Genomic DNA, 16,735 nt, shown 5'->3' with positions numbered 1-16,735 from the left:
TTTCACACCACAAACAGGTGAACTCAATATAATACTTTACAAGCTAAGGGCAAACAAGACCCCCTTTTTACACATTCTTTATACATAACCCCCAAAGAGATTAAAGGGACACTCCAGCCATCACATGCACTTTAATGTATACGACAGTTGAATGGCCCCTTCAATTTGTTGTGTGGTCTCCTTTGGAAACGTATAGAGACATTCTGAAGAATGCCCGGTACGCATTCCCCTCTTTCCTAGACCCCCTGCTCCTAAGTGTGCAGTAGATGCCTTCGGGTGAACAAATCTCCTACGCAGAGTAATCTGGGCTAGGCCGACTAGGCCTATAGCTGCTGGTCAAGTAATAGGGTGGAATAGTATGGAGCAAATTGATTAGACTGCTCGATGGAGATCACCGATAGTTTCCTTCTGCCTGGCACTACACTTGGAAATACTTCAATATTCATTCTTCGTTGGTGGACCACTGGAGAACCCATTAGAAGCTGAGGTTTTACCTACTCTGGTAAGCATACATTTTTTAACATTCATATTTTTTGTAGGGATGGTTGTTAGTAGTTGTCATGTGGCACAAGACAACTAGTAACAACCATCCCTACATTTTGTTGGATATACCAAACGTCGTTTGTTGGGTGTTATCCTGGCTGTAAGGCAGCTCTGTTGGCCATATAACAATCACACACACACCATTCTCCGACAAATATAATATTTTCTTTTCAAAATGTAAAACATGCATCCTGTGACTGTGGACAGAAGAATTGCGAAAAAAAAATCCACGATATCCAAGGTGGAGCGGGCTATACACCTTCCCCCTCACTGTGTAAGCAGCAAACCATTATACCAGAGATGTGTAAGGCAAGGAGCGTCCTATTATCCTGCCCATATTGTATTTGGGTATTAAAGGCCAGCTCGCTCACTTCAAAGGGGCTGGCAGGGGGGTTAGAGAGAAAGAAAATCAGGAACAATGACTGGATCTGTCCGACAAGATGCACATCAAAGAACCCGGCGCTGAAAACGGGAATCTGGGGGGTCCTTTAATTACCATCCGCAACCACCATGTCATGCGGAGCAAGAGAAGGGAGATGTAATAAAAATAAATAAAAAGTGGAGCTTTCAAGGCCAGAGGATTCTCCTGCAGGCCTCGTTCAGTGGCAAACATTCATGTCGGCTCTAATTTATCTTCTTTCTAAAAAAAAATATCTATTTTATTGCCAGAAGGAGTCGCAAAAGCGTTGCGCACCCTGGCCTGCATCACAAGGGAACATGGAAAGGCAGTAAGGAAACAAGAGTTACCCTATTTTGCGTAATATTAAAATGCTATAATTAGGATAGCATCCAGACATGTAAGGTCACTCTAGATACTATGACATTTTCATGTGGCTCCTATAATACACTAAAGGGTTTGTTTGTTGAGCCTACTACATTTTCTGCCCCACGTAAAGAGCCAATATATTTTCAAAACCAATTATTAATTAATGTCCCAATTAATTCAAGTGTCTGTATAATTCTGTGAATCGTCTGAAGTAGAGCTTTGGGTGTAATGAACAGCTATACCTTCCATTTAGTGTACATAGTAACACAATTCAGGCTAGTTATCTCAAATCGCCTATAAAGATTGCATAAACTTAAAGAGACAGAATTATGTCCCATACTCCTCAACCAATGAAGAATGCATATTAAATAAATTACCTTCCTGAAATGCTCCAGTGCTTCACAGTGCCACCAAACCCACTGCCCAAGTTTGCGCCACCAAGTACCGGAGTTGGTAGGTGACAACGGATTAATCATTACATCATGTAACCCATATACTCTATCTATTGTTTTGAAAATCCATGTTTTATAGGGCTCTTCTGGCAATAAACCTGTTATCAGATTTCATCGTCTGAGCCTCCACAGAAAGAAAAACAACAAACATTGGTTCCCATGCCGTGCATGCTCCTTGAGCATTCTCTGAGCTTGCTCCAGCCTACAGAAGGACCAGCGCTGGCAGCAGCTTAGTCAAGCTTAGCAGGACTGCTGCAGGCACTGCCCCGGGTGCTGCTTTGGGATGGAGAAATCTGGCTACCTGCGGCTGCTCTTTGTTTGCAAGATTCCCTAGATGAAGGCAGAAAAAAATATATATATATATAAAATATATAATATTATATATATGGGGGGAGGGAAGCACTTTCAAATGCATATAAGGGCCCAGATCCGTGAAGCAGCACATCAAACCTTAGCCAAGCTGTTTATGCACCACAGCTACAGAATAAATCTTTCTTCCCAGAGAAAAGACTTAATCAGAAGGATGAGGAGACATCAAAACATCCCCTAGATTTTTTTTATAGGCAAAGAGCACTATGGGGAGATATTGCAGACTAGTATTCAAATGTCCACAGTAGGCCATTTAAATCCTGTTTGAGTACGAAAAATGAAGTCCAGCATAGGGCAACTAAAAGCAAGTTTGTCTCAGGGTTATCACATTTCAATAGTCAGTGCAGCGCTAAAATGTTTCTCTATAGATTAGGCATCTCTATTGATACAGCACTAACAAAATGTATATATATATTTTTTTGTAGACTGTAGTGCTGGGATCAAAACACAACATTGCGGCCTGTAAACCTTTCAAAACCAAGCTCATCCATTCCACATTGGCATGTCCCAAAGAATGCCTAAAGACACAATATATAATTGATAATAAATTATCATTACAGATGACCTATGAAACCAACCCATCATGATGTTCTTCCACCACTACCCAGAATCCCTTGTGGCAACATAAGCAGTGTATGCAAGGAAACGGATTCTCGTACTTGGCTGAAATGAAGAAGAAAAGTGAATAGTTTTATTTCCTTAACAATCCAATAGAATGAAAAAATTCAACAAAACAGGTGGAATTTTGTACTCCATGCTCTTAGGGACAAATGTACAACATCTATGTACGAAGCTAATTGCAAACCATAAAATCCATTTATGGTCAAATAATTTGGATAAATAAAAGCGCTATTAACTGCGCATTTATTTGATGGGGAAATCATTTAGAACTGCAAACCTAAAGTAGGGATTTTTTTTAATGGTATTACAACTCACACAGGAATTTTGCTGCTAATTACCTAGAACACCAAGGCCCACAGCCCGGCATTTGAATCATGTACGTTCCATTCTACCGGCACATACTAAATTGACTCAAAAGCTGTGTTTTGTATGACGTAAAGAGATAACAGGAACACGGATTTAGATATCATAAATTCTGACATTGTATCTTTTCGTCTTTATGAGAACGACATTATGTAGCATCGAACGTTCACCCTGAGCTTCATTTACAATTAGGGCAGGATGTGCGGAAGCGGAGGTCCTTCTGGCATAGCAAAGTAAACAGTAAAATCAAACGTTACAATTTCACTAGAAGGTCCACAAGCCACAGTATCCAAAGCCGCACACAAAGCAAACATCTAGCGGTGAGTTTACATTTACAAGCGGATATATAAATATAATCGCCAGGACTGGATTTGGTGCCATGATCAGAAAGCTACTGGTGGCCAGCAGCTGTATGAGGAGGTCAGAAGACCCACGCCACACCATACACACACAAATGCGCACGTGGCCTGTACATCACTGTGTGCTGAGTTCTGTAACACAGCTTTATCAATCGTGGAGGACTGAAATTATATCCTGGCACGCTGACGAAAACAACATGGTGGCGGCAAAGACGCTGCATTCCATTGGTCTGTGCTGGATTACTACATCAACAAAAGATCCAATTACAGACTCTAAAAAGTGCCTGTTAGATACCTCGCATGCCGTTTTACCCCTTACCCGCCTTTTCATGCCCCCTCTCTATCTGCTTATACCCTACTCTCTTTGCTTACCTCTTCAGCAGAGTAAATGTTCGCCTTCTGTTGATGCAGTATTAGACAAATGGCAAAGATTTTGATTAAATACAGTGGGTGCATGTACAGGTAGATAAAATGAGAAGCGGGGGTAATCTGCCGGGCAATTAAAATGTATCAAGTGTTAAAATTGATTATATTACAACAGCAATCCAGGCATCACAGGATGTTAACGTAGTTTGCTAAAACATCAGGAATTGGCCCCCTGAATGGCATTCTCTGAGCAACATAGATTAGGAAGAAATCAAAAATCTATATTTTTTTTTTCTTCATTCCAGTCACACGGGCAAAGATCTCAACAAAAGTCGGTGGGGTAGATATGACAGAAACCTCTGATACTAAATAAGAAGAGGACATTGGCTGTTCATTAAGTTGTAACTATTATATAATAATAACCACACATATAACCATTATTATTCATTTTAACTATTAAATCACTGGTAGTACAATCTACAGGTTGTGCAAAAAAGTGATCAGAGTCAAAAACACATGGAAAAGTAGCTCAGCATCCCTCGGCAGCCAAAGGAAGGGAAGGGAAAGAGAAATTTAAGAATAAAAAATCTTATCATTTAACGGGTACAAATATTTACAAGCACAGTCACTTTTAAGTATTCCCCATCGCACACCGTGATCGGGAAGAGCAAACAGGACCACGACAGAGCACCGAAAGAACGGAGTAAGCCCGAACATCATAACATGTCGTCGTATCAGATACAAGTCAAAACTCCCTAACCTTTCATTATTTATATTCCTGATTTCTCATTGTTTTTACTTCTCCCCGTGTGAACCGCTGTGCCCGAAAGCAGGGCCCTAGCATTTTTATCGGCTGTTGCAGGATGCGCGCCGAGCAACCTGAACTCCTAGGACATTTGGGCTGAAAATTAGAAGGAAAAATAATTGCTCCGGAGAACAATCCTGCTCTTCTACTTTGATTCAATCAATTACCATTATCTTGTGTTCCAGCTTTCCCTTCTGTCCCCCAAATCGGTTACGTTAAAGTTTATTCTGCGGAATTTTTCTGGCTGGGACGCGCGGACGCCGCTCTCTTCGTGCTGCGGTCCTTATCACTTGCTCCCAGTCAGCATTGGCCCGCGCAGCCTTTCAGCCCTTCCATTTTATCTGCTCACGCAGACTTCGGCCTGGCAGGGCTACCAGCCAAGTGTCTGCACAGCAATCCCTGGAAACAGGGCTGCGTTACTCCCGCAATCCACTGGGAGTTCATTACTCAGCAATGGTTGTCCCAGTACGTACCAAGTCCCACCACCCACCTACCCTCCCCTTGCCAACTCCTTCCTCGGTCATCAAATACCCGGCAGTTGTTTCTAGACCAGAGAGAGAACAAAACCACAGATTCAGATTAATAAAGCATTTGTTGATTCTACGGAAACTTCGCAAGCCCTTAAGAATTCCGCAGGAGACGCAGAGAAGCTCCAGTAATTTTCTGTTATATTATCTTACGTGTAAAATCCTTTCCCGGGCTCGTATCCCAAAGGGTTCGGCTATCACAGTGACGGAATGAAATCAATGTGCACTCACCTATTGACATTTTTACATAGTTTTTGGATTTAGTATCCAGCCCAAGACGCAATCAAATCTTCTGCCAAGCAAATAACAGGCACTTAGCTGGTCTACTATTATAGTTACAAAGAAAGAAAGGGAAAAAAAACGCAAGCACCCAAGGGAGGCAGGAGAGACGGCGGTGACGTCAGGGGTAATTGGGTGTCTGAGAGAGACTGCCAGCGGCTGGCCTGACCCCCCGAGGGAACACACACTGAGCCGAGCTGCAACTCTAATAAAGGAAAGCACATTCTAGAAAGGGCATTATGCGGCACAGAGGCTTTGGAGAGACTAAATATATCAGCACATACGTTTGCCCCCGTACAAATCTATACGTGTCGATATCGTTGGCGGGTATAGCGTTTTCTTAGTTGTTCCCTTCACGCATGTATACATGCGTACACACACACGCACGCTTATATGTATACATATGATGCTTTGTGCAGGGCCCACATCTGTTTTTCGTTACTTCCTTATATACTTGGGTGGATTCTACCAAATGGGTTGTTAAAAAGTACACCCCCCCCCCCCCACGCACTTCAGACAAGCAGCCAGAAAGCATGGCGAGGCAAGGGAGATGGCGTCGAACCAGGGGAGTTCTTTATATATTTAAAAAAAAACAACCTTAAAAACAGCTTAACTGGCTGCGCAGAAGAAAAAGTGATAACATAATATATACACACACATATATCCAAAAACACGCCACATAAAAAAAAAGGAACGCTCAGACAGCCCTTTGTGTCTCCGGACACTACGCCATGCCTGAAACCTCATTTATCTGAATTTAAGGCTGAAAACATCATTCAAGCTCTATCTTCAGGTGCCCCATATGTCGGCATTCACTTTACTTGTAATTCTTCATCTCTATTTCTTCACCAATAGGAATAAAATAAATGAGAAGTTCTTGAGGTTTAACTCATAACTTATGTTATGGTGTCTGATCTTGAATTCTCATCCTTGTTCTATTTATTAGGAGAACAACAACAATCTCCAGCAGATACCAGTTATAACTTTCTTACGGTAACGCAATAACAGGGAATAAAAAAAAGTTGCTTCCACTTTTGCGAAACAAGTAATTCCAGACCATTCAAGGATCAATCTGTGGTCTCCATCCCAGCTCCTACATACACTACATAAGAAATACCTTCAAGAACCCAGACCCTTCTTAATTTTAGACGCTACGGTATCATCACACACTAATTTATAGATTTAGTCCAAGTGATACACCCTATGGAAAAAGAAGGGTTAATGGTTGTACTTTCCTTTTTTTGTGCGTTCTCTCAATATTGGGCAGGAACGATACTTTGTAGAGAAGACAACAATTATCCTCACAACAACTCAACTGTTTGTGTAAAACGAGTCGTAGAATAAATGTTACCCAAGTAAGCGTTTTGTTTCTTGGGAGCGCCTATCGGCAGACGCTGCAGAGAACGTCAAGGCTTATTAACAAATAATAGTTTTATTAATTAGAATAGCCAAGACTCTCGTGCAGCCGAAACATTCCGCTGCGCTATGAACCGCAGCAAATCGGTGAAGGTCTAGAATTGGTTCTTGAAGGATCCTTTCACGTAGGAAAAAGGTGCCATGTCGATTTCGTTTTGCTGGCTTCCTCCAAAACAGAACAATGGCAGACTCTCGGGAATAAACCCAATCTATACTGCGGTCTCTGATATCTCACGTGGAATGGAGACAGGATGGTGCATTGATCCCGGAGCAGTAGAGAACACAGCAGTCTAATAATGGAAAATTGAACGGCAATGTTACCTTTGATTCCAAGCAGCTTTCAAGTTCCGCGTTGAGAGGCCGCTAGACGCGCCCTGGCCCTTTTAGCTGCCCTCGGCAGGAAAGGGGTTAATAATAAAAAAAAAAATCAGTACAATCATTTGCTGCACATTTTTGGACACAGGGAGATGCGGCATCTCTAAGCACGCATCACATATTTCTTCAAATACAAACAGTCTGCTAGCGGAGCGATTAAAGGGAATAATCCCCGGCCCTCGGAAAGGACATATAAACAGATAAATTGCGCCGTGTATTTTTGGCCTTCGTTTTTCTTTCCCTCTTTTTTTTTTTCTTTAAACGATACACGTTTCAGGAGCCAGCTCAAAAACATACTCTATTTTGTCCTTTGGCAAATTCTTCTCTTTCAGTCTTGCATGAAGGGAAGAGAGAAAAAGAGAAAATCTCCCCGCAGAGTTTTCCTCCTCTTCCTGGTGTGTATCTGGGACCCTGCCGTGCTCTGGGTAATTTCCAGTTCTTCAGAATTCAGGTATTAATAAAGAACCCATGGGGACATCCAACAATATAACCCTACATTTTCAGGCATTATGAAAGGAAAGCCCCAGGGTTCTGTGGCTCAAATTTCTGAAATGTAGGCATTGTAAAAGGGACCCCAGGGGATCCCTGCAATAGAAATCTGCTGAATTCAAAGCATTTTCGGAGTCCTGGTGGGAGTCATTACTCCCACTGGAAGCTTTTTACAAAACATGTGTTGCTGACATGTTGACAGATTGCTCAGTGAAGTGTTTAGGTGCATGCACAAGGCAGGGCCTAGAGAGACACCCTGCTCTCTGCCAGCCTGTCTCCAAACACAGGGACTAGTACCATCCATATTTCATTACGGGGAGAGAGGGAGAGCAGAGAGAGAACGGAGAGCGGAAAGGCAGCAAGGGGCACGAGGAGAGAAGGATTGATGGAGGACGAAAACAAGAAGGTGAGGGAAGGCAAGGGATGGAATGACAAAAGAAGGAAAGCGTGAGGGGAAGAAAAAATGAGAGAAGGAGAAACGGAGAGAAGGAGAAACGGAGAGAAGGAGAAACGGAGAGAAGGAGAGAAGGAGAAACGGGGAGAAGGAGAGAAGGCTATGGTATACAAGTGGTGACAGGTTTAGAGGTTCGCAGGAACAAAAGAAATGGAGGTGTCAGAGAGAGAGAGAATAGGAGACGGCATCCCTAAAGCAAACACATTTTCCACAAATCACAGACTTGCCCTCCCCCAACCTTTAAACAAGCCAAGCTGCCCTGGAAGGGGGATGTGGGAGCAGCTGGGACCGCACTTGTGTCAGTGCCAAGGGCTTTACTGAAGGAATCTGAAGGAGACTGTATCTGGCTGCTAAGATGCACAGATCGGATCTGAGACGAAGGAACAAGGGAGGGAGACTAAGAAAGCAGGGGGGGGGGATATGTCATTAACCCTTCAGTCCTATGGCCAGTCTGTAGCATCTTTTCCACTCTTAACCTATAAAATGTTCCTAATTTCAATCACCAACATGCAGAAAAGTACACGATGCCCCGATGAGTGTGAGCGTGTGTATGAGTGTGCGTGCGGTAATGAACAATTATAATGATACGTTTTAAATGGGGGATAATTAACCTTCTCTGAAAAAATAGCAGGGAGACATTGTGGGTATAACCCTCTGTCACACAAAAGGACGTAGGGATTCCAACGGCTAGACACCTTTTTCTTACAAAAATGGCAAAAGTATGTTGAACTAAATCCAATATTATGATTATACATTAAGCAACGTCTTCACTGGAAAATAGACCATTGCATTTAAAAATAAATAGTAATCACAGAAACAGGAACCGTTTCAGCATTCTGGATTTGTTATCTTATCACAGCAGAACACTTAACATTTTTCTAATCATGCAGCAAACTGTAGGCAATTTAAGGGGCAGGATTTGTTGCATCTCATTAGCTCTCTTTGTTGTATCTAGATTATAATCTATGATGATTTAGAGATAAAGACCAATAGGGAGTGCGTCTTTTATTTTAGGTACTAAAAATAATCAAGATAATTATATAAATACTAAATATAATCATTCAAGATAAACTGGATTAAAATAACAAATAAATTCCACTTCCTCGCAGTGAAAAGACGCTCGATTTCCTTACTCCTAGCGGGGGAAAAAAAACAAGAAAAAAAAAGGTGTTTTTCATGCAGTAATAAGGAGTAATGTGCTTGCAGAGAACCCCGTGGGCATGGGATACCAGCAAGCATAGTCATTTAGTAGGACACATAGAACACTTGTCTAGAAGATAAGGTTAGGTTTTAACCTTTGTAAATCTGATCATGAGCCGGCCTTAAACTATATCAGTGACCTACGAGGCTATTACAAAAAAGAAAAATAAATATCGATATGTCTCCTAAGACAGACGTATTTAAATATTGAAGCCACTGCTTAGTCCATCCGGACCCTCCGTCTGAAGGCCTGACAGCAGTAAGCTCAGAAAAGTGATCTGTGGCTTTAATAAGGAGAAGGGGGCACAAAGGAATTAGCTGCCTAGGTGACGGAGAGAGGGGTGAGGGGGGGATAGCGAAAGGATGGAAATGTATTTGTAGCTCGGAGAGCTGAGGGAGGCTGGCCAGGAGCCCCCCAACCTCCCATGGGACACCCAGACACCCAGGGCGTGGATGCTCTCATTTCTAGGACAGATAAATACTTAAAAGCTGCGCATTCGGCGAGACCCCCACGTCAGCCTGCGTGCGTGCAGACAAAGGGAGGCTATAAAAAGTGGCCGGGAGTATTTCTAACATCCATGGGGGAAAAAAAAGGGGGGTTACGGAACAGGCTTCATATATTATTCCACAAGGTTTTAAAGAAGGAGGGCAACACCGTGATCATGGGCTGCAAAGAATTAACATGTTAACTCTTCCCATGCCTCAATACTGCCGATCAAACATTGGCACCGCCGATACATAATGATTCAGAGACACGCAGGGTCCCTCAGGAGATGGGAGGAGGGGGTCCTTTTACAGCATTTCAGCCTAACATATTGGGATTCATGCATTGGGCAATGTATGGAGGTAATCTAAATGTATTATAAAGACGGCAAAAAAGAGTAAGTTAAATTTTAGTAAAGAACATTGTATCCCTTACACTGGAAAAGCTTGGGGATATAGTAAAGGTGTAAGGCTGGGACCAAAAGAAGAGACAATTTATTGCATTGCTGGGGTCTTCTGCCCAGATTATAACTAAAAGAGAGCGTTAACCTTTTCAGTGACAGAGGGGTGAGAAGACACCTTTATATCGCTTACTGGGAGAAAACAGATAGGGGACAGAGTGCAGAAGGGCTCTCCTCGTCTAGGTTTATATGAGCCTCTTTCTTCACAAGCCTGGATATTTCAGAATTATTTTTCTGTATTTTTTTTTTTTGGCAAGCTTCAACCACAAATCACACTTCTATTACTTGTACAGGGAAACAAATAACTGCAATAAAGCAGTGTTATTTTTAAGGCCGGGGAGATTTCGGCGCCTGGAACATCAGAGCGTTGATAACAGAGCTACTTTGCAGAGTGAGATGTTGTATCCAGAGATGGTCGGGAGATACTGCGTTCTATTAACTGCAGCCAGGTTTATCGTGTATCTACACAGAAGAGGCTTGTTATACGCAGAGAATAAAAGGTGTATCCACACTCGAGGAATTCATCTTATCTTATAGGAGCAACGATTAACCCCCGTGAAACCAAACAAGGCCAAGGAATTCTACTCACAGCGGTTATATAAAATATTATCTGAAATTAGTGTAAAATTACGTCCAGAGCAGTAAAACAGCATGCCATTTATGAAAAACCATTAATTAAACAAACACGGCACCTCAATCTATGGACAAAGACAAGAAGCTACATTCACCTTCCATTTTCCACTAGACCCCATTACGTGGTTCACCATGCTGACATTTTGTGTCCTCAAGGCAAGCATCGTCAGTTCAAGCAATGGGGGGTGGGAGTGTTAGTGCCCCACGGATTCACGGGATTAATGGGCTAGGTGGGCTAGTCTCGATAGACTAAATTCTTGCATCCAGCACAGTGACCAAGTCCATTCCTAGTTATCTGCTCGCTCCAGACATACTTGCTTCCCTAATGCAAACTGATCCAGAAGCTCTATCTGCGACCGAGGGATTTCCCTTCCCTGCTGTTTAAGTATCCGTCCAGCTGCAGTTTAAACAAAAAAGTGTAGTCATTTAATTAACTCATTGGATGCGGAGGACAAAAACAGGGGTACATTAGGCATCCGATACGGGAGGGGTACCCAAGTTAAAAAGTCGCAACATGTTTTCAACGTAATTCCAGCACACTTCTCGGTTGTGTATAACGTTTACTGCTTCGGTACATGTAAAAAAGGGCCGAGGTCCGTACAGGACTGCAGTCCCCCCAAAAAGTTGGGTAACCCTGCAGAAGAGGGTTCAGGGGAGCCCCCTGAACTTTATAATACTTTAATATGCATTCTTCACATCTGAAAAAAAAGCTACAAGCCGCAGCTCATGCTCCCCCAATGGTCCAACATTCACACCACTGATCATTGGCAGGAAAGCACTCCCACTGAAATGAATGGGAACACTTTCAATACATGCACACAGGTGGTCTCATTGGACCTCCCTCTTTTACCGCGTTCACCGAACTGGAGCCACCTAACCGTAAGTATATCACAAGTCACGAAACGTGTTCAGCCAAACACATCTCCTGCTGACAAATAACTAGGAGGCGATGAAAGGGCAAATGCATACAAAGGAACTCTGCACCCCATACATTACATGAACATTTAAAAAGACCTCTTAGATATAAGTATTGAAGTACATATGATATCCCTTCATTCTTATGCACACCACTTAATAAATTAAAGGGCCGAAGACTTGTAATATGACTATGCAACCAAATGGTAGCCATTTACATAACCCAAAACATTTTACTTACAAAATGTAACATACATCATTCTGTTTATAAACGTACTATTGTAACTTTTCAATTACCCAAACTAAACATTCGGAGCGCCTACAAAAGAGAGACATTAGGGCAGGCATGCACCAAACTTTTGTCGAAGAGAGCCAAATTTGATGAAGTGAACCTGTGCGAGGGCCGACCATTTTGCCTGACATTCTTTGAACCATTAAAATTAAATGCAAATAAACTATTTTATGCAAAGTTTATTGAAAACAGCATACTTTTCTTTTTGTGACTTGGATGACAAATCTAAACAGGTGTTAAATCACTCTGCCTTTAATATCAAAAAAACAGATCTATATTTGGGCAGCTTATCTGGGGGGCCTTATCAGTCCAGAACGCGGGCCGCAATTGGCCCTCGGGCCGGACTTTGGACATGCCTGCATTAGGGGAAGAAGAGTCAGAGTGACCTGATCTTAAAAATATGGCAGATTACATGTTGACAAGCAGATACATTACAAAAGCGCTTACCCCCCCCTTAGCAGTTACTGGAAAAATAAAAGCGAAAGACCAGCACAAATATTAAATAAAAAAGGCAAGCATTGTGCACAAACCACATTAAACACACAAATATGAACACAGAAAATCGCACGTAACGTTAAGTGTCGTACAGATAGCAAACGTCTCATTTTGGAGGACCCAAATTAATCCTTATATTCCTACCTCTTCTATCCCACGAGTAGTTTTGTCTTACTTACCCAACATGTGTTTAAAGAGCTTCTATGTTAAGACTCTGCAGCGCTATAGGGGTGAATGAACAATTCTTTTGCAATTGAGAGGGAAAAGTATTAACACGCAATTAAGGTATTTACCCCACCTGATTGCCAGCATGTCAGAAGCAGAAGACACTGAAGCTCCCAGGCACTAAAAGGTTAAACAACAGATTGCTCTCTATAGATCAGCCTCTCTTGTGGATTCCTTAGCAGAGCAGGAATGAACTTCTCTCCCTTACTGATCAAACTTAACACAATCAGTGACTGTCGGATAGCAAATTTGTTGTAGGGTACTATGGGGCATATTAAAGGGACCTGAGCTGGGAATGCCTTGACAATTAAAGGGAACCAAAGCATTGATGGGAACACTAAATGACCAAACCTATATTATTATTGATTATTTGGTTTCTTTGCGGTAGAAAAATGGACAATTACAGGAACAGTTACTATTATGTCAGCAAGTCGGGCTAAAACAAATATTCAGGCACCAGTGATGATGTGATCTAATATGCTATAAAAACTTCCTACCCAACGTACGATAGTCCATACACAGCCAACAATCAATCATACCTAGGACAACCTTCCCTGCAGCCACTACTCCTTCACAGCAGGGTTACTGAATCCAGTGAATGTTGGTTTCCAGAAAAGCAAACTGCATTTCAGATTAGAAGGTACTAGGGAGGGAGTCACTATGTCATCCCATTCATTAGCTTAGGGCTGAACAAATGTGGCCCTTGAGGGCCATTACCATTCCAGAGTTTACTCTAATTATCATGCAATTATCAAATTACCTTCGTGTATCAGTAACTATTGTAAAAAAAAAAAAAAAAAGTCTGATCAGAAACCCTCATGGTTTGGGTTTGGACAACCCTGAGTTAACTAAAGCAAGTAAATGAGCAAATAGCTAAAATACGTTCTATATCGCAAGGAGGGTGTAAAATATAACATAACACAACCATTCCTGCAGCGTCTCGGAGGATACGGTAGAATAAGAGATAAGTACCTGGGACAGTTTCCTAGCTACTGGAAATATAAGTCAAAATAGTATATAGAGAATGTTTAGATTTCATGGTCCCACAGGGGATTATTTAAGGAATAAAGAAAGGCGTACAACTGGCCACCTGCCGTCCTATGTCTATTGACAGCATAATGACCGATAGACATACTGCGGGGCTTTGTAACAGTCATCCTACCGCCCGTGACTGAGCGTCATGGGAGTTATAGGCCAGCATCAGTTAGATGCACACGTTAGAAGACAAAGTGAAAAAGTAATCCACTTGGTGGCAGTTAAGGTCAGGCTACACTAGATCACTTAGGCAAAGGAAGAAAGATGTGGTTATCGTGCTGTTTTCTGCGAATAACCAGATCATAGGCAGTTACGTTACCGAAAGTATTAATGTATTTCCAACACAAGAGGGGTCACAGAAAGAGAAGCCCAATTATTATGGCCAGCAGAGGCTGGCAACTCAACCTATTATCACCCCCGGCTATCAGCACCACAGACGTGTTATTGCTTCTTGTGTCAGGACTCTGTCACCGTTAAGAGCCGTCATTATTACGCCAGCCCTACCTCCGCTATCAGAAGCTCTGAGGGGGGCCAGCCTACTTTAACGCTCTGAAAAAAAAGTATTACTTTGCCTCGGCGTGCAGAGGGGAGTATATTTTCTAGGTGACCCAGCGGGGTAATGTTTTCCAAAATCCTTGGGACACAATGTGTCACTTTCTGCAGGACAGCGAAACAAATGTTTTGTGGGAAGCCTGGGTAGAACAATAATTACGGCCAAGGGGTCGGAACAGCGATCATTCTAAAAGTGAGGTGTGTAATTAACTTTCCTGCGCGTTACAAAAGGGAGAGAAATGCACTAAAGGATGGGGTCAGGAGAGTTTGGAAAACGTTTAATCCCTTTGGTCCAAAAGGGATAAAGATTTATTTTTTCCAAGCCATCTGACCTACAGGGTAAATTCATCCGCTATTTTTTTCCAGGACACGTATATATATTACGTGTTGTGTGTAGCATGCAAAGTTCTACTCTGTAGATGGATAATTTAGGGGTCTATTTACATAAGTGAGAGTTTGCTGAAGAGCTGCTGTCCAACTACTTAAAGGGTACATTATGAGTACCTTGATATGCATTCTTTAAAAGGCTAAAAAGAATACCTTATGGAGAAGCTGCAGCTCCCTGACACTCCATAGCCTGATGATTCTCACCACTGATTGGCTTTCCACATATGCGCGCAGGGGGTCTGTGTAGACCCCCGCAATGTTCTCTGAGCCGGCACTGGAGCTGAGCGGCTGTAAATGTATCATGTCAGCAGAAGTGTTCGGCCATACACAACTTCTGCATGAGGGGAAAGGGGTCAAGCATACATTAAAACGCTCTGGAATCCAAGAAAAATGCAGAATAGCTTTTTTTAAATACGTTTTTACTTTATGTTTGGTGCATCTTCTCGTATTCTTCAAAAAGGGCAGTAATTACCGTAGCGTGCTGGCAATGAACTTTCTTTCACTCACCACTAGCCTTGTGTGATCAGGGAACGTGACTCAATATTTAAGGATATCCTTAACTATATAGTTTAGGATAGTCCCTATGGAAATATGGCACAAAAAAGGTTGAATGTAAGGCTGCGCTATTACACCTAATGTATAGCAATATCTGAGTCTTCTAATGGACAGCATGAAGTGGCTATATTTGTGGCTCTATGGAGGATGCATTAATAGCATTGCAAAGCCTGAATACTGCAAGATTCACCTGCTCTTAGTATCCCATTGGAAGCCATTAGATGTATTTTATTTCAATGCTGTTTTTCGGATTATCAGCACAATTATTCTTGCTATTGATCAGGAGGCCGTTTGGGCCGGTACTTAAATGGCGGCACAGGCTTCTCTTCGTTTAAGGTGTGTGAAGCAGGTTTTCCTCTTGGGTCACCTTACTTTGTAAACTTCAGCTGAACCAATTGCTCTGTATTGTGGCAACTCGGCATATGTCAGAGTCATAAAATCACAATAATGGTAGCTGAGCTCCAGTGGTAACAATGCATCATAATAAGGACTTATTCAAGTTTCAGTCAACATAAGATGTAAATCTATTTAACCTCGTGCAAGCTGAAGCAGGCTTTCCTTAGTAAAATTCAAATGTGGCACCGCGGACATTAAAGGAAAGCCAGGCATTTCCCTGCCTGACGATGGATTGCCCACCCAATCAACGATTAATTATACTAATCAAAAAACATTTAACAGAGGTAAGTGCATGAACCTGAAGCCAGTCAAGCAAAAAGGAATGGCATTTATATAGTACATTGAAGCCTTACATTTCATTAAAGTACAAGTCTTCAATGTTTTCTCTCTCTCCAAAAATATTCTCTGTTGCCCCTACTTTAATTTCTTTAGCCTGAATCCACCTCAACTTCCTAATAGAATGTAATCTCTCTTAAGCAGGGACATATTTTCCTTTCTGCACCAGTTCATCTTGATTATTTTTGTTTTTGATATTTTTAATGTTGCTCTCACTCTAACATCACTACTATGGAATCTGCTGGAGCTATATAAATAAAATAATAACAATAATAATAAATAATAATAATAATAACACCCCTGCTTGAGAACCATACGTGTTCCTCAGCTTGCATTAGACCATAATGTTGACAGGACACTAGTGGTTGGGTGGCCAGCCTAAGCCTTCACAATAGTGTAAAGAACCAAAATCTGGTGAACTAGGACCGTTTTGCTTTAGATGACTGTATAAGACATTTACTCATGCATGATATTTCTGTATAACAACAACAAGTGTCAAAAGTACTTTAATTCTCATTGGAACTAAAAGGAGGTAAGTCAGATATGGATATACAGATATTATGCATCGCTAAATTGCAGAATTACA

The 16,735-nt window shown here is 41.9% G+C and overlaps 1 protein-coding gene across 1 annotated transcript in view; it reads right to left on the bottom strand.

The window, feature by feature from the left end:
• Positions 1–16,735, bottom strand: part of ZNF423 (zinc finger protein 423) — a 124,048-nt gene that overhangs the window by 76,311 nt on the left and 31,002 nt on the right. The window lies entirely within an intron of this gene.

This window comes from Spea bombifrons, chromosome 10 (genome assembly GCF_027358695.1).
Source record: "Spea bombifrons isolate aSpeBom1 chromosome 10, aSpeBom1.2.pri, whole genome shotgun sequence".
In the NCBI taxonomy this organism is placed as follows: Eukaryota; Metazoa; Chordata; class Amphibia; order Anura; family Pelobatidae; genus Spea; species Spea bombifrons.
Note: the sequence above shows the minus strand (reverse complement) of the source record. Positions and strands in the feature narration are given on the sequence as shown.